The sequence below is a fragment of the Colletes latitarsis genome, chromosome 1 (genome assembly GCF_051014445.1).
Source record: "Colletes latitarsis isolate SP2378_abdomen chromosome 1, iyColLati1, whole genome shotgun sequence".
NCBI lineage: Eukaryota > Metazoa > Arthropoda > Insecta > Hymenoptera > Colletidae > Colletes > Colletes latitarsis.
In genome coordinates this window covers 22,751,019-22,775,484 of record NC_135134.1, presented here as the reverse complement: position 1 = coordinate 22,775,484, position 24,466 = coordinate 22,751,019, and positions in this window count along the sequence as shown.

The following is a 24,466-nucleotide window of genomic DNA, read 5'->3' as shown; positions in this document are numbered from 1 at the left end:
GCCTCATACTTTCGCATTTTTCGCATACTTGAATGGCCAGATCCTGTCCTTTTTCTGGTTTGGATCACGTAGTAAAGAGGTACCACTCTGAAACGGTCAATTAATCCTGGTTGCGATTAATAATTTAGAGGATTACGCAGATTATGCCTGGGTTAGGTCTGGTCTTTGCAATCATCTGCCTCATACTTTCGCATTTTTCGCATTCTTGTTGGCCAGATCCTGGGTTTCCTCTGGTTAGGATCACGTAGTAATGTGGTACCACACTGAAACAGTCAATTAAACCTGATTGCGATTAATATTTTAGAGGATAACCCCGGTTATGTCTGGGTTAGGTCTGGTATTTGCAATCATCTGCTCATACCTTCGCATTTTTCTCATTCTTGAATGGCCAGATCCTGGGCATTTTCAGGTTTGGATCACATAGAAATGTGGTACCACACCGAAACAGTCAATTAAACCTGGTTCCGATTAATATTTTAGAGGATAACGCCGGTTATCTCTGGGTTAGGTCTGGTATTTGTAATCATCTGGCTTATACTTTCGCATTTTTCGCATACTTGTTGGCCAGATCCTGGGCTTCTTCTGATTTGGATCACGCAGTAATGTGGTACCACGCCGAAACAGTCATTTAAACCTGGCTGTGATTAATATTTCAGGGGATAACGCCGGTTAGGTTTGTGTTAGGTCTGGTATTTGCACTAATCTGGCTCATACTTTCGCATTTTTCGCATACTTGTTGGTCAGATCCTGTGTTTTTCCTGGTTTGGATCATGTAGTAAAGTGGTACCACACCGAATCAGTCAATTAAACCTGGTTGGGATTAATATTTTTGAGGATAACGCCGGTTATGTCTGGGTTAGGTCTCGTATTTGCCATCATCTAGCTGATACTTCCGCTTTTTTCGCATACTTGAATGGCCATAACCCGGGCTTTTTTTGGATTGGATCCCGTACTAAAGTGGTACCACACTGAAACAGTCAATTAAACCTTGTTCCGATTAATATTTTAGAGGATAACCCTGGTTATGTCTGGGTTAGTTCTGGTATCTGCAATCATCTGCCTCATACTTTCGCATCCTTCGCATACTTGTTGGCCAGATCCTGGTTTTTTTTCTGGTTAGGACCACGTATTAAACTAGTACCACACTGAAATAGTCAATTCAACCTGGGTTCCATCAATATTTTAGAGGATAACAACGGTAAGGTTTGTGTTTTGTCTTGTATTTGCAACCATCTGCCTCATACTTTCGCATCTTTCGCATACTAGTTGGCCAGATCCTGGGTTTTTTTCTGGTTTGGATCACGTCTTTAGTGTGGTACCACACTGAAGTAGTCAATAAAACCTTGTCCCGATTAATATTTTGGAGGATAACACCGGTTAGGTCTGGGTTACGACTGGTATTTGCAATCATCAGGCTCATACTTTCGCATTTTTCGGATACTTGAATGGCCAGATCCTGGGTTTTTCTCTCGTTAGGATCACGTAGTAATGTGGTACCACACTGAAACAGTCAATTAAACCTGATTGCGATTAATATTTTATAGGATAACCCCGGTTATGTCTTGGTTAGGTCTGGTATTTGCAATCATCTGCCTCATACTTTCGCATTTTTCTCATTCTTGATGGCCAGATCCTGGGCTTTTTCTGATTTGAATCACGTAGTAATGTGGTACCACACTGAAATAGTCAATTCAACCTGGGTTCCATCAATATTTTGGAGGATGACCCCGGTTATGTCTGGGTTAGGTCTGGTATTTGCAATCATCTGCCTCATACTTTCGAATTTTTCGCATACTTGTTAGCCAGAACCTGGGCTTTTTCTGATTTGAATCACGTAGTAATGTGGTACCACACTGAAACAGTCAATAAAACCTGGTTGCGATTAATATTTTACAGGATAACGCCGGTTCTCTCTGGGTTAGGTCTGGTATTTGCAAACATCTGGCTCATACTTTCGCATTTTTCGCATACTTGTTGGTCAGATCCTGTGTTTTTCCTGGCTTGGATCACGTAGTAAAGTGGTACCACACTGAAACAGTCAATTAAACCTGGTTGCGATTAATAATTTAGAGGATAACGCCGGTTAGGTTTGTGTTAGGTCTGTTATTTGCAATAATCTGGGTCATACTTTCGCATTTTTCGCATACTTGTTGGCCAGATCCTTGGTTTTTTTCTGGTTAGGATCACGTATTAATGTGGTACCACACTGATACAGTCAATTAAAACTGGATTTGATCAAGACTATAGAGGATAACACCGGTTATATCTGGGTTACGTCTGGTATATGCAGTCATCTACCTCATACTATCGCATTTTTCGCATACTTGTTGGACAGATCCTGTGTTTTTCCTGGCTTGGGTCACGTAGTAAAGTGGTACCACACTGAAACAGTCAATTAAACCTGGTTGCGATTAATAATTTAGAGGATAACGCCGGTTAGGTTTGTGTTAGGTCTGGTATTTGCAATAATCTGGGTCATACTTTCGCATTTTTCTCATTCTCGTTGGCCAGATCCTGGGCTTTTTCTGATTTGAATCACGTAGTAATGTGGTACCACACCGAAACAGTCAATTAAACCTGGTTCCGATTAATATTTCAGGGGATAATGCCGGTTATCTCTGGGTTAGGTCTGGTATTTGAAAACAACTGGCTCATACTTTCGCATTTTTCGCATACTTGTTGGTCAGATCCTGTGTTTTTCCTGGCTTGGATCACGTAGTAAAGTGGTACCACACTGAAACAGTCAATTAAACCTGGTTGCGATTAATAATTTAGAGGATAACGCCGGTTAGGTTTGTGTTAGGTCTGGTATTTGCTATAATCTGGGTCATACTTTCGCATTTTTCGCATACTTGTTGGTCAGATCCAGGGTTTTTTCTGGTTTGGATCACGTAGTAATGTGGTATCCCACCGAAACAGTCATTTCAACCTGGTTGCGATAAATATTTTTGAGGATAATACCGGTTAGGTCTGGGTTACGTCTGGTATTTGCAATCATCTGGCTCAAACTTTCGCATTTTTCGCATACTTGTTGGCAAGATCCTGATTTTTTTCTAGTCAGGATCACGTAGTTATGTGGTCCCACACCGAAACAGTCAATGATACCTGGTTGTAATTAATATTTTAGAGGATAGCGCCGGCTATGTCTGGGTTAGGTATGGTATTTGCCATCATCTAGCTCATACTTTCGCACTTTTCGCATACTTGAATGGCCAGATCCTGGGCTTTTTCTGGTATGGGTCACGTAGTGATGTGGTACCATACTGAAACAGTCATTTAAACCTGGTTTTGATTAGTATTTTAGAGGATAACAACGGTAAGGTTTGTGTTTTGTCTTGTATTTGCAACCATCTGCCTCATACTTTCGCATCTTTCGCATACTAGTTGGCCAGATCCTGGGTTTTTTTCTGGTTTGGATCACGTCTTTAGTGTGGTACCACACTGAAGTAGTCAATAAAACCTTGTCCCGATTAATATTTTGGAGGATAACACCGGTTAGGTCTGGGTTACGACTGGTATTTGCAATCATCAGGCTCATACTTTCGCATTTTTCGCATACTTGAATGGCCAGATCCTTGGTTTATTTCTGGTTAGGATCACGTATTAATGTGGTACCACACCGAAACAGTCATTTCAACCTGGTTGCGATTAATATTTTAGAGGATAATACCGGTTAGGTCTGGGTTACGTCTGGTATTTGCCCTCATCTGGCTCGTACTTTCGCATTTTTCGCATACTTGTTGGCCAGATCCTGGACTTTTTCTGGTTTGGATCACGTAGTATTGCGGTACCACACCGAGTCAGTCAATTAAACCTGGTTCCGATTAGTATTTTAGAGGATAACGCTGGTTATGTCTGGGTTAGTTCTGGTATTTGCAATCATCTGGCTCATACTGTCGAATTTTTCGCATACTTGTTGGTCAGATCCTGGGTTTTTTCTGGTTTGGATCACGTAGTAATGTGGTACCACACCGAAACAGTCATTTCAACCTGGTTGCGATTAATATTTTAAAGGATAATACCGGTTAGGTCAGGGTTACGTCTGGTATTTGCAATCATCTGGCTCAAACTTTCGCATTTTTCGCATACTTGTTGGCAAGATCCTGAGTTTTTTTCTAGTCAGGATCACGTAGTAACGTGGTCCCACACCGAAACAGTCAATTATACCTGGTTGGGATTAATATTTTAGAGGATAACGCCGGTTATGTCTGGGTTAGTTATGGTATTTGCAGTCATCTACCTCATACTTTCGCATTTTTCGCATACTTATTGGCCAGATCCTGTCCTTTTTCTGGTTTCGATCACGTAGTACAGTGGTACCACACTGAAACAGTCAATTAAACCTGGTTGCGATTAATATTTTAGAGAATAACGCTGGTTATGTCTGGGTTAGGTCTGGTATTTGCAATCATCTGCCTCATACATTCGAATTTTTCTCATTCTCGTTGGCCAGATCCTGGGCTTTTTCTGATTTGAATCACGTAGTAATGTGGTACCACACCGAAACAGTCAATTAAACCTGGTTCCGATTAATATTTCAGGGGATAACGCCGGTTATCTCTGGGTTAGGTCTGGTATTTGTAATCATCTGGCTCATACTTTCGCATCTTTCTCATTCTTGTTGGCCAGATCCTGGGCTTTTTCCGACTTGAATCACGTAGTAATGTGGTACCACACTGAAGCCGTCAATCAAACCAGAATTTGATCAATGCTTTAGAGGATAACACCGTATAGGTTTATGTTAGGTCTGGTATTTGCAATCATCTGGCTCATACTTTCGCATTTTTCGCATACTTGTTGGTCAGATCCAGGGTTTTTTCTGGTTCGGATCACGTAGTAATGTCGTACCACGCCGAAACAGTCATTTAAACCTAGTTGCGATTAATATTTTATAGGATAACGCCTGTTATATCTGGGATAGTTCTGGTATTTGCAATCATCAGGCTCATACTTTCGCATTTTCGGTATACTTGTTGGCCAGATCCTGCGCTTTTTCTGATTTGAATAACGTAGTAGTGTGGTACCACGCTGTAACCGCCAATTAAACCTGGTTGCGATGAATATTTTATAGGATAACACCAGTTAGGTCTGGGTTACGTCTGGTAATTTGCAATCATCTTCCACATACTTTCGCATTTTTGGCATACTTGTTGGCCAGATCCTTGGTCTTTTTCTGGATAAGATCACATATCAATCTGGTACAACAATGAATCAGTCAATTAAACCTGGTTGCGATTAATATTTTATAGGATAACGCCGGTTATGTCTGGGTTAGGTGTGGTATTCGCCGCCATCTAGCTCATTCTTTCGCAATTTTCGCATTCTTGAATGGCCAGATCCTGGGTTTTTCTCTCGTTAGGATCACGTAGTAATGTGGTACCACACTGAAACAGTCAATTAAACCTGATTGCGATTAATATTTTAGAGGATAACCCCGGTTATATCTTGGTTAGGTCTGGTATTTGCAATAATCTGGCTCATACTTTTGCATTTTTCTCATTCTCGTTGGCCAGATCCTGGGTTTTTTCTGGTTTGGATCACGTAGTAATGTGGTATCCCACCGAAACAGTCATTTCAACCTGGTTGCGATTAATATTTTAGAGGATAATACCGGTTAGGTCTGGGTTACGTCTGGTATTTGCAATAATCTGCCTCATACTTTCGCAATTTTTGCATACTTGAATGGCCAGATCCTGGGCTTTTTCAGGTTTGGATCACGTAGAAATGTGGTTCCACACCGAAACAGTCAATTAAACCTAGTTGCGATTAATATTTTATAGGATAACGCCTGTTATATCTGGGATAGTTCTGGTATTTGCAATCATCAGGCTCATACTTTCGCATTTTCGGTATACTTGTTGGCCAGATCCTGCGCTTTTTCTGATTTGAATAACGTAGTAGTGTGGTACCACGCTGAAACCGCCAATTAAACCTGGTTGCGATGAATATTTTATAGGATAACACCAGTTAGGTCTGGGTTACGTCTGGTAATTTGCAATCATCTTCCACATACTTTCGCATTTTTGGCATACTTGTTGGCCAGATCCTTGGTCTTTTTCTGGATAAGATCACGTATCAATCTGGTACAACAATGAAACAGTCAATTAAACCTGGTTGCGATTAATATTTTATAGGATAACGCCGGTTATGTCTGGGTTAGGTGTGGTATTCGCCACCATCTAGCTCATTATTTCGCATTTTTCGCATACTTGAATGGCCAGATCCTGGGCTTTTTCAGGTTTGGATCACGTAGAAATGTGGTTCCACACCGAAACAGTCAATTAAACCTGGTTCCGTTTAATATTTTAGAGGACAACGCCGGTTATCTCTGGGTTAGGTCTGGTATTTGTAATCATCTGGCTCATGCTTTCGCATTTTTCTCATTCTTGTTGGCCAGATCCTGGGCTTTTTCTGATTTGAATCACGTAGTAATGTGGTACACACTGAAACCGTCAATCAAACCAGGATTTGATCAATGCTTTAGAGGATAACACCGTATGGGTTTGTGTTAGGTCTGGTATTTGCAATCATCTGGCTCATACTTTCGCATTTTTCGCATACTTGTTGGTCAGATCCTGGGTTATTCCTGGTTTGGATCACGTAGTAATGTCGTACCACGCCGAAACAGTCATTTAAACCTAGTTGCGATTAATAGTTTATAGGATAACGCCTGTTATGTCTGGGATAGTTCTGGTATTTGCAATCATCAGGCTCGTACTTTCACACGTTTCGCATACTTGAATGCCCAGATCCTGGGCCTTTTCTGATTTGGATCGCGTAGTAGGGTGGTACCACACTGAAACTGCCAATTAAACCTGGTTGCGATGAATATTTTATAGGATAACGCTGGTTATGTCTGGGTTAGTTCAGGTATTTGCGATCATCTGGCTCATACTTTCGCATTTTCCGCATACTTATTGGCCAGATCCTGTCCTTTTTCTGGTTCCGATCACGTAGTACAGTGGTACCACACTGAAACAGTCAATTAAACCATGTTCCGATTAATATTTTAGAGGATAACGCTGGTTATGTCTGGGTTAGTTCAGGTATTTGCAATCATCTGGCTCATACTTTCGCATTTTTCGCATACTTGTTGGTCAGATCCTGGGTTTTTTCTGGTTTGGATCACGTAGTAATGTGGTACCACACCGAAACAGTCATTTCAACCTGGTTGCGATTAATATTTTAGAGGATAACGCTGGTTATGTCTGGGTTAGGTCTGGTATTTGCAATCATCTGCCTCATACATTCGAATTTTTCTCATTCTCGTTGGCCAGATCCTGGGCTTTTTCTGATTTGAATCACGTAGTAATGTGGTACCACACCGAAACAGTCAATTAAACCTGGTTCCGATTAATATTTCAGGGGATTACGCCGGTTATCTCTGGGTTAGGTCTGGTATTTGTAATCATCTGGCTCATACTTTCGCATCTTTCTCATTCTTGTTGGCCAGATCCTGGGCTTTTTCTAACTTGAATCACGTAGTAATGTGGTACCACACTGAAACCGTCAATCAAACCAGAATTTGATCAATGCTTTAGAGGATAACACCGTATAGGTTTATGTTAGGTCTGGTATTTGCAATCATCTGGCTCATACTTTCGCATTTTTCGCATACTTGTTGGTCAGATCCAGGGTTTTTTCTGGTTCGGATCACGTAGTAATGTGGTATCCCACCGAAACAGTCATTTCAACCTGGTTGCGATTAATATTCTAGAGGATAATACCGGTTAGGTCTGGGTTACGTCTGGTATTTGCAATCATCTGGCTCAAACTTTCGCATTTTTCGCATACTTGTTGGCAAGATCCTGAGTTTTTTTCTAGTCAGGATCACGTAGTAATGTGGTCCCATACCGAAACAGTCAATTATACCTGGTTGGGATTAATACTTTAGAGGATAACGCCGGTTATGTCTGGGTTAGGTATGGTATTTGCCATCATCTAGCTCATACTTTCGCATTTTTCGCATACTTGTTGGCAAGATCCTGAGTTTTTTTCTAGTCAGGATCACGTAGTAACGTGGTCCCACACCGAAACAGTCAATTATACCTGGTTGGGATTAATATTTTAGAGGATAACGCCGGTTATGTCTGGGTTAGTTATGGTATTTGCAGTCATCTACCTCATACTTTCGCATTTTTCGCATACTTATTGGCCAGATCCTGTCCTTTTTCTGGTTTCGATCACGTAGTACAGTGGTACCACACTGAAACAGTCAATTAAACCTGGTTGCGATTAATATTTTAGAGGATAACGCTGGTTGTGCCTGGGTTAGGTCTGGTATTTGTAATCATCAGGCTCATACTTTCGCATTTTTCGCATACTTGTTGGTCAGATCCAGGGTTTTTTCTGGTTCGGATCACGTATATATATGGTACCACACCGAAACAGTCATTTCAACGTGGTTGCGATTAATATTTTAGAGGATAACGCCGGTTATGTCTGGGTTAGGTATGGTATTTGCCATCATCTAGCTCATACTTTCGCATTTTTCGCATACTTGAATGGCCATATCCCGGTTCTTTTGTGATTTGGATCGCGCAGTAATGTGGTACCACACCGAAACAGTCAATTAAACCTGGATTTGATCAAGACTTTAGAGGATAACACCGGTTATGTCTGGGTTACGTCTGGTATTTGCAGTCATCTACCTCATACTTTCGCATATTTCGCATACTTGAATGGCCATATTCCGGGCTTTTTTTGGATTGGATCACGTAGTAAAGTGGTACCACAGTGAAACAGTCAATTAAACCTTGTTCCGATTAATATTTTAGACAATAACGCGGGTTATGTCTGGGTTAGTTTTGGTATTTGCAATCATCTGCCTCATACTTTCGCATCCTTCGCATACTTGTTGGCCAGATCCTGGGTTTTTTTCTGGTTTGGATCACGTAGTAATGTGGTATCCCACCGAAACAGTCATTTCAACCTGGTTGCGATTAATATTTTAGAGGATAATACCGGTTAGGTCTGGGTTACGTCTGGTATTTGCAATAATCTGCCTCATACTTTCGCAATTTTTGCATACTTGATTGGCCAGATCCTGGGCTTTTTCAGGTTTGGATCACGTAGAAATGTGGTTCCACACCGAAACAGTCAATTAAACCTGGTTCCGTTTAATATTTTAGAGGACAACGCCGGTTATCTCAGGTGTTAGGTCTGGTATTTGTAATCATCTGGCTCATGCTTTCGCATTTTTCTCATTCTTGTTGGCCAGATCCTGGGCTTTTTCTGATTTGAATCACGTAGTAATGTGGTACACACTGAAACCGTCAATCAAACCAGGATTTGATCAATGCTTTAGAGGATAACACCGTATGGGTTTGTGTTAGGTCTGGTATTTGCAATCATCTGGCTCATACTTTCGCATTTTTCGCATACTTGTTGGTCAGATCCTGGGTTATTCCTGGTTTGGATCACGTAGTAATGTCGTACCACGCCGAAACAGTCATTTAAACCTAGTTGCGATTAATATTTTATAGGATAACGCCTGTTATGTCTGGGATAGTTCTGGTATTTGCAATCATCAGGCTCGTACTTTCACACGTTTCGCATACTTGAATGGCCAGATCCTGGGCCTTTTCTGATTTGGATCGCGTAGTAGGGTGGTACCATACTGAAACCGCCAATTAAACCTGGTTGCGATGAATATTTTATAGGATAACGCGAGTTATGTCTGGGGTAGTTCTGGTATTTGCAACCATCAGGCTCATACTTTCGCATTTTTCGCATACTTAAATAGCCAGATCCTGTCCTTTTTCTGGTTTGGATCACGTAGTAAAGTGGTACAACACAAAAACAGTCAATTAAACCTTGTTCCGATTAATATTTTAGAGGATAACGCCGGTTAGGTCTGGGTTACGTCTGGTATTTGCAATCATCTGGCTCAAACTTTCGCATTTTTCGCATACTTGTTGGCAAGATCCTGATTTTTTTCTAGTCAGGATCACGTAGTTATGTGGTCCCACACCGAAACAGTCAATGATACCTGGTTGTAATTAATATTTTAGAGGATAGCGCCGGCTATGTCTGGGTTAGGTATGGTATTTGCCATCATCTAGCTCATACTTTCGCACTTTTCGCATACTTGAATGGCCAGATCCTGGGCTTTTTCTGGTATGGGTCACGTAGTGATGTGGTACCATACTGAAACAGTCATTTAAACCTGGTTTTGATTAGTATTTTAGAGGATAACAACGGTAAGGTTTGTGTTTTGTCTTGTATTTGCAACCATCTGCCTCATACTTTCGCATCTTTCGCATACTAGTTGGCCAGATCCTGGGTTTTTTTCTGGTTTGGATCACGTCTTTAGTGTGGTACCACACTGAAGTAGTCAATAAAACCTTGTCCCGATTAATATTTTGGAGGATAACACCGGTTAGGTCTGGGTTACGACTGGTATTTGCAATCATCAGGCTCATACTTTCGCATTTTTCGCATACTTGAATGGCCAGATCCTTGGTTTATTTCTGGTTAGGATCACGTATTAATGTGGTACCACACCGAAACAGTCATTTCAACCTGGTTGCGATTAATATTTTAGAGGATAATACCGGTTAGGTCTGGGTTACGTCTGGTATTTGCCCTCATCTGGCTCGTACTTTCGCATTTTTCGCATACTTGTTGGCCAGATCCTGGACTTTTTCTGGTTTGGATCACGTAGTATTGCGGTACCACACCGAGTCAGTCAATTAAACCTGGTTCCGATTAGTATTTTAGAGGATAACGCTGGTTATGTCTGGGTTAGTTCTGGTATTTGCAATCATCTGGCTCATACTGTCGAATTTTTCGCATACTTGTTGGTCAGATCCTGGGTTTTTTCTGGTTTGGATCACGTAGTAATGTGGTACCACACCGAAACAGTCATTTCAACCTGGTTGCGATTAATATTTTAAAGGATAATACCGGTTAGGTCAGGGTTACGTCTGGTATTTGCAATCATCTGGCTCAAACTTTCGCATTTTTCGCATACTTGTTGGCAAGATCCTGAGTTTTTTTCTAGTCAGGATCACGTAGTAACGTGGTCCCACACCGAAACAGTCAATTATACCTGGTTGGGATTAATATTTTAGAGGATAACGCCGGTTATGTCTGGGTTAGTTATGGTATTTGCAGTCATCTACCTCATACTTTCGCATTTTTCGCATACTTATTGGCCAGATCCTGTCCTTTTTCTGGTTTCGATCACGTAGTACAGTGGTACCACACTGAAACAGTCAATTAAACCTGGTTGCGATTAATATTTTAGAGAATAACGCTGGTTATGTCTGGGTTAGGTCTGGTATTTGCAATCATCTGCCTCATACATTCGAATTTTTCTCATTCTCGTTGGCCAGATCCTGGGCTTTTTCTGATTTGAATCACGTAGTAATGTGGTACCACACCGAAACAGTCAATTAAACCTGGTTCCGATTAATATTTCAGGGGATAACGCCGGTTATCTCTGGGTTAGGTCTGGTATTTGTAATCATCTGGCTCATACTTTCGCATCTTTCTCATTCTTGTTGGCCAGATCCTGGGCTTTTTCCGACTTGAATCACGTAGTAATGTGGTACCACACTGAAGCCGTCAATCAAACCAGAATTTGATCAATGCTTTAGAGGATAACACCGTATAGGTTTATGTTAGGTCTGGTATTTGCAATCATCTGGCTCATACTTTCGCATTTTTCGCATACTTGTTGGTCAGATCCAGGGTTTTTTCTGGTTCGGATCACGTAGTAATGTCGTACCACGCCGAAACAGTCATTTAAACCTAGTTGCGATTAATATTTTATAGGATAACGCCTGTTATATCTGGGATAGTTCTGGTATTTGCAATCATCAGGCTCATACTTTCGCATTTTCGGTATACTTGTTGGCCAGATCCTGCGCTTTTTCTGATTTGAATAACGTAGTAGTGTGGTACCACGCTGTAACCGCCAATTAAACCTGGTTGCGATGAATATTTTATAGGATAACACCAGTTAGGTCTGGGTTACGTCTGGTAATTTGCAATCATCTTCCACATACTTTCGCATTTTTGGCATACTTGTTGGCCAGATCCTTGGTCTTTTTCTGGATAAGATCACATATCAATCTGGTACAACAATGAATCAGTCAATTAAACCTGGTTGCGATTAATATTTTATAGGATAACGCCGGTTATGTCTGGGTTAGGTGTGGTATTCGCCGCCATCTAGCTCATTCTTTCGCAATTTTCGCATACTTGAATGGCCAGATCCTGGGTTTTTCTCTCGTTAGGATCACGTAGTAATGTGGTACCACACTGAAACAGTCAATTAAACCTGATTGCGATTAATATTTTAGAGGATAACCCCGGTTATATCTTGGTTAGGTCTGGTATTTGCAATAATCTGGCTCATACTTTTGCATTTTTCTCATTCTCGTTGGCCAGATCCTGGGTTTTTTCTGGTTTGGATCACGTAGTAATGTGGTATCCCACCGAAACAGTCATTTCAACCTGGTTGCGATTAATATTTTAGAGGATAATACCGGTTAGGTCTGGGTTACGTCTGGTATTTGCAATAATCTGCCTCATACTTTCGCAATTTTTGCATACTTGAATGGCCAGATCCTGGGCTTTTTCAGGTTTGGATCACGTAGAAATGTGGTTCCACACCGAAACAGTCAATTAAACCTAGTTGCGATTAATATTTTATAGGATAACGCCTGTTATATCTGGGATAGTTCTGGTATTTGCAATCATCAGGCTCATACTTTCGCATTTTCGGTATACTTGTTGGCCAGATCCTGCGCTTTTTCTGATTTGAATAACGTAGTAGTGTGGTACCACGCTGAAACCGCCAATTAAACCTGGTTGCGATGAATATTTTATAGGATAACACCAGTTAGGTCTGGGTTACGTCTGGTAATTTGCAATCATCTTCCACATACTTTCGCATTTTTGGCATACTTGTTGGCCAGATCCTTGGTCTTTTTCTGGATAAGATCACGTATCAATCTGGTACAACAATGAAACAGTCAATTAAACCTGGTTGCGATTAATATTTTATAGGATAACGCCGGTTATGTCTGGGTTAGGTGTGGTATTCGCCACCATCTAGCTCATTATTTCGCATTTTTCGCATACTTGAATGGCCAGATCCTGGGCTTTTTCAGGTTTGGATCACGTAGAAATGTGGTTCCACACCGAAACAGTCAATTAAACCTGGTTCCGTTTAATATTTTAGAGGACAACGCCGGTTATCTCTGGGTTAGGTCTGGTATTTGTAATCATCTGGCTCATGCTTTCGCATTTTTCTCATTCTTGTTGGCCAGATCCTGGGCTTTTTCTGATTTGAATCACGTAGTAATGTGGTACACACTGAAACCGTCAATCAAACCAGGATTTGATCAATGCTTTAGAGGATAACACCGTATGGGTTTGTGTTAGGTCTGGTATTTGCAATCATCTGGCTCATACTTTCGCATTTTTCGCATACTTGTTGGTCAGATCCTGGGTTATTCCTGGTTTGGATCACGTAGTAATGTCGTACCACGCCGAAACAGTCATTTAAACCTAGTTGCGATTAATAGTTTATAGGATAACGCCTGTTATGTCTGGGATAGTTCTGGTATTTGCAATCATCAGGCTCGTACTTTCACACGTTTCGCATACTTGAATGCCCAGATCCTGGGCCTTTTCTGATTTGGATCGCGTAGTAGGGTGGTACCACACTGAAACTGCCAATTAAACCTGGTTGCGATGAATATTTTATAGGATAACGCTGGTTATGTCTGGGTTAGTTCAGGTATTTGCGATCATCTGGCTCATACTTTCGCATTTTCCGCATACTTATTGGCCAGATCCTGTCCTTTTTCTGGTTCCGATCACGTAGTACAGTGGTACCACACTGAAACAGTCAATTAAACCATGTTCCGATTAATATTTTAGAGGATAACGCTGGTTATGTCTGGGTTAGTTCAGGTATTTGCAATCATCTGGCTCATACTTTCGCATTTTTCGCATACTTGTTGGTCAGATCCTGGGTTTTTTCTGGTTTGGATCACGTAGTAATGTGGTACCACACCGAAACAGTCATTTCAACCTGGTTGCGATTAATATTTTAGAGGATAACGCTGGTTATGTCTGGGTTAGGTCTGGTATTTGCAATCATCTGCCTCATACATTCGAATTTTTCTCATTCTCGTTGGCCAGATCCTGGGCTTTTTCTGATTTGAATCACGTAGTAATGTGGTACCACACCGAAACAGTCAATTAAACCTGGTTCCGATTAATATTTCAGGGGATTACGCCGGTTATCTCTGGGTTAGGTCTGGTATTTGTAATCATCTGGCTCATACTTTCGCATCTTTCTCATTCTTGTTGGCCAGATCCTGGGCTTTTTCTAACTTGAATCACGTAGTAATGTGGTACCACACTGAAACCGTCAATCAAACCAGAATTTGATCAATGCTTTAGAGGATAACACCGTATAGGTTTATGTTAGGTCTGGTATTTGCAATCATCTGGCTCATACTTTCGCATTTTTCGCATACTTGTTGGTCAGATCCAGGGTTTTTTCTGGTTCGGATCACGTAGTAATGTGGTATCCCACCGAAACAGTCATTTCAACCTGGTTGCGATTAATATTCTAGAGGATAATACCGGTTAGGTCTGGGTTACGTCTGGTATTTGCAATCATCTGGCTCAAACTTTCGCATTTTTCGCATACTTGTTGGCAAGATCCTGAGTTTTTTTCTAGTCAGGATCACGTAGTAATGTGGTCCCATACCGAAACAGTCAATTATACCTGGTTGGGATTAATACTTTAGAGGATAACGCCGGTTATGTCTGGGTTAGGTATGGTATTTGCCATCATCTAGCTCATACTTTCGCATTTTTCGCATACTTGTTGGCAAGATCCTGAGTTTTTTTCTAGTCAGGATCACGTAGTAACGTGGTCCCACACCGAAACAGTCAATTATACCTGGTTGGGATTAATATTTTAGAGGATAACGCCGGTTATGTCTGGGTTAGTTATGGTATTTGCAGTCATCTACCTCATACTTTCGCATTTTTCGCATACTTATTGGCCAGATCCTGTCCTTTTTCTGGTTTCGATCACGTAGTACAGTGGTACCACACTGAAACAGTCAATTAAACCTGGTTGCGATTAATATTTTAGAGGATAACGCTGGTTGTGCCTGGGTTAGGTCTGGTATTTGTAATCATCAGGCTCATACTTTCGCATTTTTCGCATACTTGTTGGTCAGATCCAGGGTTTTTTCTGGTTCGGATCACGTATATATATGGTACCACACCGAAACAGTCATTTCAACGTGGTTGCGATTAATATTTTAGAGGATAACGCCGGTTATGTCTGGGTTAGGTATGGTATTTGCCATCATCTAGCTCATACTTTCGCATTTTTCGCATACTTGAATGGCCATATCCCGGTTCTTTTGTGATTTGGATCGCGCAGTAATGTGGTACCACACCGAAACAGTCAATTAAACCTGGATTTGATCAAGACTTTAGAGGATAACACCGGTTATGTCTGGGTTACGTCTGGTATTTGCAGTCATCTACCTCATACTTTCGCATATTTCGCATACTTGAATGGCCATATTCCGGGCTTTTTTTGGATTGGATCACGTAGTAAAGTGGTACCACAGTGAAACAGTCAATTAAACCTTGTTCCGATTAATATTTTAGACAATAACGCGGGTTATGTCTGGGTTAGTTTTGGTATTTGCAATCATCTGCCTCATACTTTCGCATCCTTCGCATACTTGTTGGCCAGATCCTGGGTTTTTTTCTGGTTTGGATCACGTAGTAATGTGGTATCCCACCGAAACAGTCATTTCAACCTGGTTGCGATTAATATTTTAGAGGATAATACCGGTTAGGTCTGGGTTACGTCTGGTATTTGCAATAATCTGCCTCATACTTTCGCAATTTTTGCATACTTGATTGGCCAGATCCTGGGCTTTTTCAGGTTTGGATCACGTAGAAATGTGGTTCCACACCGAAACAGTCAATTAAACCTGGTTCCGTTTAATATTTTAGAGGACAACGCCGGTTATCTCAGGTGTTAGGTCTGGTATTTGTAATCATCTGGCTCATGCTTTCGCATTTTTCTCATTCTTGTTGGCCAGATCCTGGGCTTTTTCTGATTTGAATCACGTAGTAATGTGGTACACACTGAAACCGTCAATCAAACCAGGATTTGATCAATGCTTTAGAGGATAACACCGTATGGGTTTGTGTTAGGTCTGGTATTTGCAATCATCTGGCTCATACTTTCGCATTTTTCGCATACTTGTTGGTCAGATCCTGGGTTATTCCTGGTTTGGATCACGTAGTAATGTCGTACCACGCCGAAACAGTCATTTAAACCTAGTTGCGATTAATATTTTATAGGATAACGCCTGTTATGTCTGGGATAGTTCTGGTATTTGCAATCATCAGGCTCGTACTTTCACACGTTTCGCATACTTGAATGGCCAGATCCTGGGCCTTTTCTGATTTGGATCGCGTAGTAGGGTGGTACCATACTGAAACCGCCAATTAAACCTGGTTGCGATGAATATTTTATAGGATAACGCGAGTTATGTCTGGGGTAGTTCTGGTATTTGCAACCATCAGGCTCATACTTTCGCATTTTTCGCATACTTAAATAGCCAGATCCTGTCCTTTTTCTGGTTTGGATCACGTAGTAAAGTGGTACAACACAAAAACAGTCAATTGAACCTTGTTCCGATTAATATTTTAGAGGATAACGCTGGTTATGTCTGGGTTAGTTCAGGTATTTGCGATCATCTGGCTCATACTTTCGCATTTTTCGCATACTTATTGGCCAGATCCTGTCCTTTTTCTGGTTCCGATCACGTAGTACAGTGGTACCACACTGAAACAGTCAATTAAACCATGTTCCGATTAATATTTTAGAGGATAACGCTGGTTATGTCTGGGTTAGTTCAGGTATTTGCAATCATCTGGCTCATACTTTCGCATTTTTCGCATACTTGTTGGTCAGATCCTGGGTTTTTTCTGGTTTGGATCACGTAGTAATGTGGTACCACACCGAAACAGTCATTTCAACCTGGTTGCGATTAATATTTTAAAGGATAATACCGGTTATGTCAGGGTTACGTCTGGTATTTGCAATCATCTGGCTCAAACTTTCGCATTTTTCGCATACTTGTTGGCAAGATCCTGTCCTTTTTCTGGTTTCGATCACGTAGTACAGTGGTACCACACTGAAACAGTCAATTAAACCTGGTTGCGATTAATATTTTAGAGGATAACGCTGGTTATGTCTGGGTTAGTTTTGGTATTTGCAATCATCTGCCTCATACTTTCGCATCCTTCGCATACTTGTTGGCCAGATCCTGTGTTTTTTTCTGGTTAGGATCACGTATTAAACTGGTATCACACTGAAATAGTCAATTCAACCTGGGTTCGATCAATATTTTAGAGGATAACACCGGTTAGGTCTGGGTTACGTCTGGTATTTGCAATCATCTTCCTCATACTTTCGCATTTTTCGCATACTTGAATGGCTAGATCCTGTCCTTTTTCTGGTTTGGATCACGAAGTAAAGTGATACCACACTGAAACAGTCAATTAAACCTGCTTGCGATAAATAATTTAGAGGATAACGCCGGTAAGGTTTGTGTTAGGTCTGGTATTTGCAATAATCTGGCTCATACTTTCGCATTTTTCTCATTCTCGTTGGCCAGATCCTGGGTTTTTTCTGGTTTGGATCACGTAGTAATGTGGTATCCCACCGAAACAGTCATTTCAACCTGGTTGCGATTAATATTTTAGAGGATAATACCGGTTAGGTCTGGGTTACGTCTGGTATTTGCAATAATCTGCCTCATACTTTCGCAATTATTGCATACTTGAATGGCCAGATCCTGGGCTTTTTCAGGTTTGGATCACGTAGAAATGTGGTTCCACACCAAAACAGTCAATTAAACCTGGTTCCGTTTAATATTTTAGAGGACAACGCCGGTTATCTCTGGGTTAGGTCTGGTATTTGTAATCATCTGGCTCATGCTTTCGCATTTTTCTCATTCTTGTTGGCCAGATCCTGGGCTTTTTCTGATTTGAATCACGTAGTAATGTGGTACACACTGAAACCGTCAATCAAACCAGGATTTGATCAATGCTTTAGAGGATAATACCGTATGGGTTTGTGTTAGGTCTGGTATTTGCAATCATCTGGCTCATACTTTCGCATTTTTCGCATACTTGTTGGTCAGATCCTGGGTTATTCCTGATTAGGATCACGTAGTAATGTCGTACCACGCCGAAACAGTCATTTAAACCTAGTTGCGATTAATATTTTATAGGATAACGCCTGTTATGTCTGGGATAGTTCTGGTATTTGCAATCATCAGGCTCGTACTTTCACACGTTTCGCATACTTGAATGGCCAGATCCTGGGCCTTTTCTGATTTGGATCGCGTAGTAGTGTGGTACCACACTGAAACCGCAAATTAAACCTGGTTGCGATGAATATTTTATAGGATAACGCGAGTTATGTCTGGGGTAGTTCTGGTATTTGCAACCATCAGGCTCATACTTTCGCATTTTTCGCATACTTAAATAGCCAGATCCTGTCCTTTTTCTGGTTTGGATCACGTAGTAAAGTGGTACAACACAAAAACAGTCAATTAAACCTTGTTCCGATTAATATTTTAGAGGATAACGCTGTTTATGTCTGGGTTAGTTCATGTATTTGCAATCATCTGGCTCATACTTTCGCATTTTTCGCATACTTATTGGCCAGATCCTGTCCTTTTTCTGGTTCCGATCACGTAGTACAGTGGTACCACACTGAAACAGTCAATTAATCCTGGTTGCGATTAATATTTTAGAGGATAACGCTGGTTATGCCTGGGTTAGGTCTGGTATTTGCAATCATCTGCCTCATACATTCGCATTTTTCTCATTCTCGTTGGCCAGATCCTGGGCTTTTTCTGATTTGAATCACGTAGTAATGTGGTACCACACCGAAACAGTCAATTAAACCTGGTTCCGATTAATATTTCAGGGGATAACGCCGGTTATCTCTGGGTTAGGTCTTGTATTAGTAATCATCTGGCTCATACTTTCGCATCTTTCTCATTCTTGTTGGTCAGATCCTGGGCTTTTTCTGACTTGAATCACGTAGTAATGTGGTACCACACTGAAACCATCAATCAAACCAGAATTTGATCAATGCTTTAGAGGATAACACCGTATAGGTTTATGTTAGGTCTGGTATTTGCAATCATCTGGCTCATACTTTCGAATTTTTCGCATACTTGTTGGTCAGATCCAGGGTTTTTTCTGGTTCGGATCACGTAGTAATATGGTACCACACCGAAACAGTAATTTCAACCTGGTTGCGATTAATATTTTAGAGGATAATACCGGTTAGGTCTGGGTTACGTCTGGTATTTGCAATAATCTGCCTCATACTTTAACATTTTTCGCATACTTGTTGGTCAGATCCAGGGTTTTTTCTGGTTCGGATTACGTAGTAATATGGTACCACACCGAAACCGTCATTTCAACCTGGTTGCGATTAATATTTTAGAGGATAATACCGGTTAGGTCAGGGTTACGTCTGGTATTTGCAATCATCTGGCTCAAACTTTCGCATTTTTCGCATACTTGTTGGCAAGATCCTGAGTTTTTTTCTAGTCAGGATCACGTAGTAATGTGGTCCCACACCGAAACAGTCAATTATACCTGGTTGGGATTAATACTTTAGAGGATAACGCCGGTTATGGCTGGGTCAGGTATGGTATTTGCCATCATCTAGCTCATACTTTCGCATTTTTCGCATACTTGAATGGCCATATCCCGGGTCTTTTCTGATTTGGATGGCGCAGTAATGTGGTACCACACCACAACAGTCAATTAAACCTGGATTTGATCAAGACTTTAGAGGATAACACCGATTATGTCTGGGTTAGATTTGGTATTTGCAATCATCTGCCTCATACTTTCGCATCCTTCGCATACTTGTTGGCCAGATCCTGGGTTTTTTTCTGGTTAGGACCACGTATTAAACTGGTACCACACTGAAATAGTCAATTCAACCTGGGTTCGATCAATATTTTAGAGGATAACACCGGTTAGGTCTGGGTTACGTCTGGTATTTGCAATCATCTTCCTCATACTTTCGCATTTTTCGCATACTTGAATGGCTAGATCCTGTCCTTTTTCTGGTTTGGATCACGTAGTAAAGTGATACCACACTGAAACAGTCAATTAAACCTGCTTGCGATAAATAATTTAGTGGATAACGCCGGTAAGGTTTGTGTTAGGTCTGGTATTTGCAATAATCTGGCTCATACTTTCGCATTTTCCTCATTCTCGTTGGCCAGATCCTGGGTTATTCCTGGTTTGGATCACGTAGTAATGTCGTACCACGCCGAAACAGTCATTTAAACCTAGTTGCGATTAATATTTCATAGGATAACGCCTGTTATGTCTGGGATAGTTCTGGTATTTGCAATCATCAGGCTCATACTTTCACACGTTTCGCATACTTGAATGGCCAGATCCTGGGCCTTTTCTGATTTGGATCGCGTAGTAATGTGGAACCACATCGAAACAGTCAATTGAACCTGGATTTGATCAAGACTTTAGAGGATAACACCGTTTAGGTTTGTGTTAGGTCTGGTATTTGCAATCATCTGCCTCATACTTTCGCATCTTTCGCATACTTGTTGGCCAGATCATGGGTTTCTGTCTGGTTAGAACCACGTATTAAAGTGGTACCACACTGAAATAGTCAAATCAACCTGGGTTCGATCAATATTTTAGCGGATAACACCGGTTAGGTCTGGGTTACGTCTGGTATTGCAATCATCTTCCTCATACTTTCGCATTTTTGGTATACTTGTTGGCCAGATCCTGCGCTTTTTCTGATTTGAATAACGTAGTAGTGTGGTACCACACTGATACCGTCAATTAAACCTGGTTGCGATTAATATTTTATAGGATAACGCCGGTTATGTCTGGGTTAGTTATGGTATTTGCAGTCATCTACCTCATACTTTCGCACTTTTCGCATACTTGTTGGACAGATCCTGGGTTTTTTCTGGTTTGGATCAGGTAGCAATGTGGTATCCCACCGAAACAGTCATTTCAACCTGGTTGCGATTAATATTTTAGAGGATAATACCGGTTAGGTCTGGGTTACGTCTGGTATTTGCAATAATCTGCCTCATACTTTCGCATTTTTTGCATACTTGATCCTGTCCATTTTCTGGTTTGGATCACGTAGTAAAGTGGTACCACACTGAAACAGTCAATTAAACCTGGTTGCGATTAATAATTTAGAGGATAACGCCGGTAAGGTTTATGTTAGGTCTGGTATTTGCAATAATCTGGCTCATACTTTCGCATTTTTCGCATACTTGTTGGTCAGATCCTGGGTTTTTTCTGGTTTGGATCAGGTAGTAATGTGGTATCCCACCGAAACAGTCATTTCAACCTGGTTGCGATTAATATTTTAGAGGATAATACCGGTTAGGTCTGGGTTACGTCTGGTATTTGCAATAATCTGCCTCATACTTTCGCATTTTTTCCATACTTGATCCTGTCCTTTTTCTGGTTTGGATTACGTAGTAAAGTGGTACCACACTGAAACAGTCAATCAAACCTGGTTGCGATTAATATTTTATAGGATAACGCGGGTTAAATCTAGGTTAGGTCTGGTATTTGAAAACATCTGGCTCATACTTTCGCATTTTTCGCATACTTGTTGCTCAGATCCTGTGTTTTTCCTGGCTTGGATCACGTAGTAAAGTGGTACCCCACCGAAACAGTCAATTAAACCAGGATTTGATCAATGCTTTAGAGGATAACACCGTATAGGTTTGTGTTAGGTCTGGTATTTGCAATCATCTGGCTCATACTTTTGCATTTTTCGCATACTTGTTGGTCAGATCCTGTGTTTTTTCTGGTTTCTATCACGTAGTAATGTGGTATCCCACCGAAACAGTCATTTCAACCTGGTTGCGATTAATATTTTAGGGGATAATACCGGTTAGGTCTGGGTTACGTCTGGTATTTGCAATAATGTGCCTCATACTTTCGCATCTTTCGCATACTTGTTGGTCAGATCCTGTGTTTTTCCTGGCTTGGATCATGTAGTAAAGTGGTACCCCACCGAAACAGTCAATCAAACCTGGTTGGGATTAATATTTTTGAGGATAATGCCGGTTAAATCTGGGTTAGGTCTGGTATTTGAAAACATCTGGCTCATACTTTCGCATTTTTCGCATACTTGTTGGTCAGATCCTGTGTTTTTCCTGGCTTGGATCACGAAGTAAAGTGGTACCACACTGAAACAGTCAATTAAACCTGGTTGCGATTAATAATTTAGAGGATTACGCAGATTATGCCTGGGTTAGGTCTGGTATTTGCAATCATCTGCGTCATACTTTCGCATTTTTCTCATCCTCGTTGGCCAGAACCTGGGCTTTTTCTGATTTGAATCACGTAGTAATGTGGTACCGCACAGAAATAGTCAATAAAACCTGGTTCCGATTAATAATTTGGAGGGGAACGCCGGTTATGCCTGGGTTAGGTCTGGTATTTGCCATCATCTAGCTCATAATTTCGCATTTTTCGCATACTTGAATGGCCAGATCCTGTCCTTTTTCTGGTTGGGATCACGTAGTAAAGTGGTACAACACTAAAACAGTCAATTAAACCTTGTTCCGATTAATATTTTAGAGGATAACGCTGGTTAGGTCTGGGTTAGTAATGGTATTTGCAATCATCTGGCTCATACTTTCGCATCTTTCGCATACTTGTTGGCCAGATCCTGGGTTTCTGTCTGGTTAGAATCACGTATTAAAGTGGTACCACAGTGAAATAGTCAAATCAACCTGGGTTCGATCAATATTTTAGCGGATAACACCGGTTAGGTCTGGGTTACGTCTGGTATTTGCAATCATCTTCCTCATACTTTCGCACTTTTCGCATACTTGTTGGACAGATCCTGGTTTTTTTTCTGGTTAAGATCACGTATTAATGTGGTGCCATACTGAAATAGTCAATTCAACCTAGATTCGATCATTATTGTAGTGGATAACACCGGTGAGGTCTGGGTTAGATCTGGTATTTGCCATCATCTAGCTCATACTTTCGAATTTTTCGCATACTTGTTGGCCAGATCCTTGGTCTTTTTCTGGATAAGATCACGTACCAATGTGATACCACACTTAAACAGTCAATCAAACCTGGTTGCGATTATTATTTTATAGGATAACGCGGGTTAAATCTAGGTTAGGTCTGGTATTTGAAAACATCTGGCTCATACTTTCGCATTTTTCGCATACTTGTTGCTCAGATCCTGTGTTTTTCCTGGCTTGGATCACGTAGTAAAGTGATACCCCACCGAAACAGTCAATTAAACCAGGATTTGATCAATGCTTTAGAGGATAACACCGTATAGGTTTGTGTTAGTTATGGTATTTGCAGTCATCTACCTCATACTTTCGCATTTTTCGCATACTTGTTGGACAGATCCTGGTTTTTTTTCTGGTTAGGATCACGTATTAATGTGGTGCCATACTGAAATAGTCAATTCAACCTAGATTCGATCAGTATTGTAGTGGATAACACCGGTGAGGTCTGGGTTAGATCTGGTATTTGCCATCATCTAGCTCATACTTTCGAATTTTTCGCATACTTGTTGGCCAGATCCTTGGTCTTTTTCTGGATAAGATCACGTATCAATGTGATACCACACTTAAACAGTCAATTAAACCTGGTTGCGATTATTATTTTATAGGATAACGCCGGTTAAATCTGGGTTAGGTCTGGTATTTGAAAACATCTGGCTGATACTTTCGCATTTTTCGCATACTTGTTGGTCAGATCCTGTGTTTTTCCTGGCTTGGATCACGAAGTAAAGTGGTACCACACTGAAACAGTCAATTAAACCTGGTTGCGATTAATAATTTAGAGGATTACGCAGATTATGCCTGGGTTAGGTCTGGTATTTGCAACAATCTGCGTCATACTTTCGCATTTTTCTCATCCTCGTTGGCCAGAACCTGGGCTTTTTCTGATTTGAATCACGTAGTAATGTGGTACCGCACTGAAATAGTCAATAAAACCTGGTTCCGATTAATAATTTGGAGGGGAACGCCGGTTATGCCTGGGTTAGGTCTGGTATTTGCCATCATCTAGCTCATAATTTCGCATTTTTCGCATACTTGAATGGCCAGATCCTGTCCTTTTTCTGGTTGGGATCACGTAGTAAAGTGGTACAACACTAAAACAGTCAATTAAACCTTGTTCCGATTAATATTTTAGAGGATAACGCTGGTTAGGTCTGGGTTAGTAATGGTATTTGCAATCATCTGGCTCATACTTTCGCATCTTTCGCATACTTGTTGGCCAGATCCTGGGTTTCTGTCTGGTTAGAATCACGTATTAAAGTGGTACCACACTGAAATATTCAAATCAACCTGGGTTCGATCAATATTTT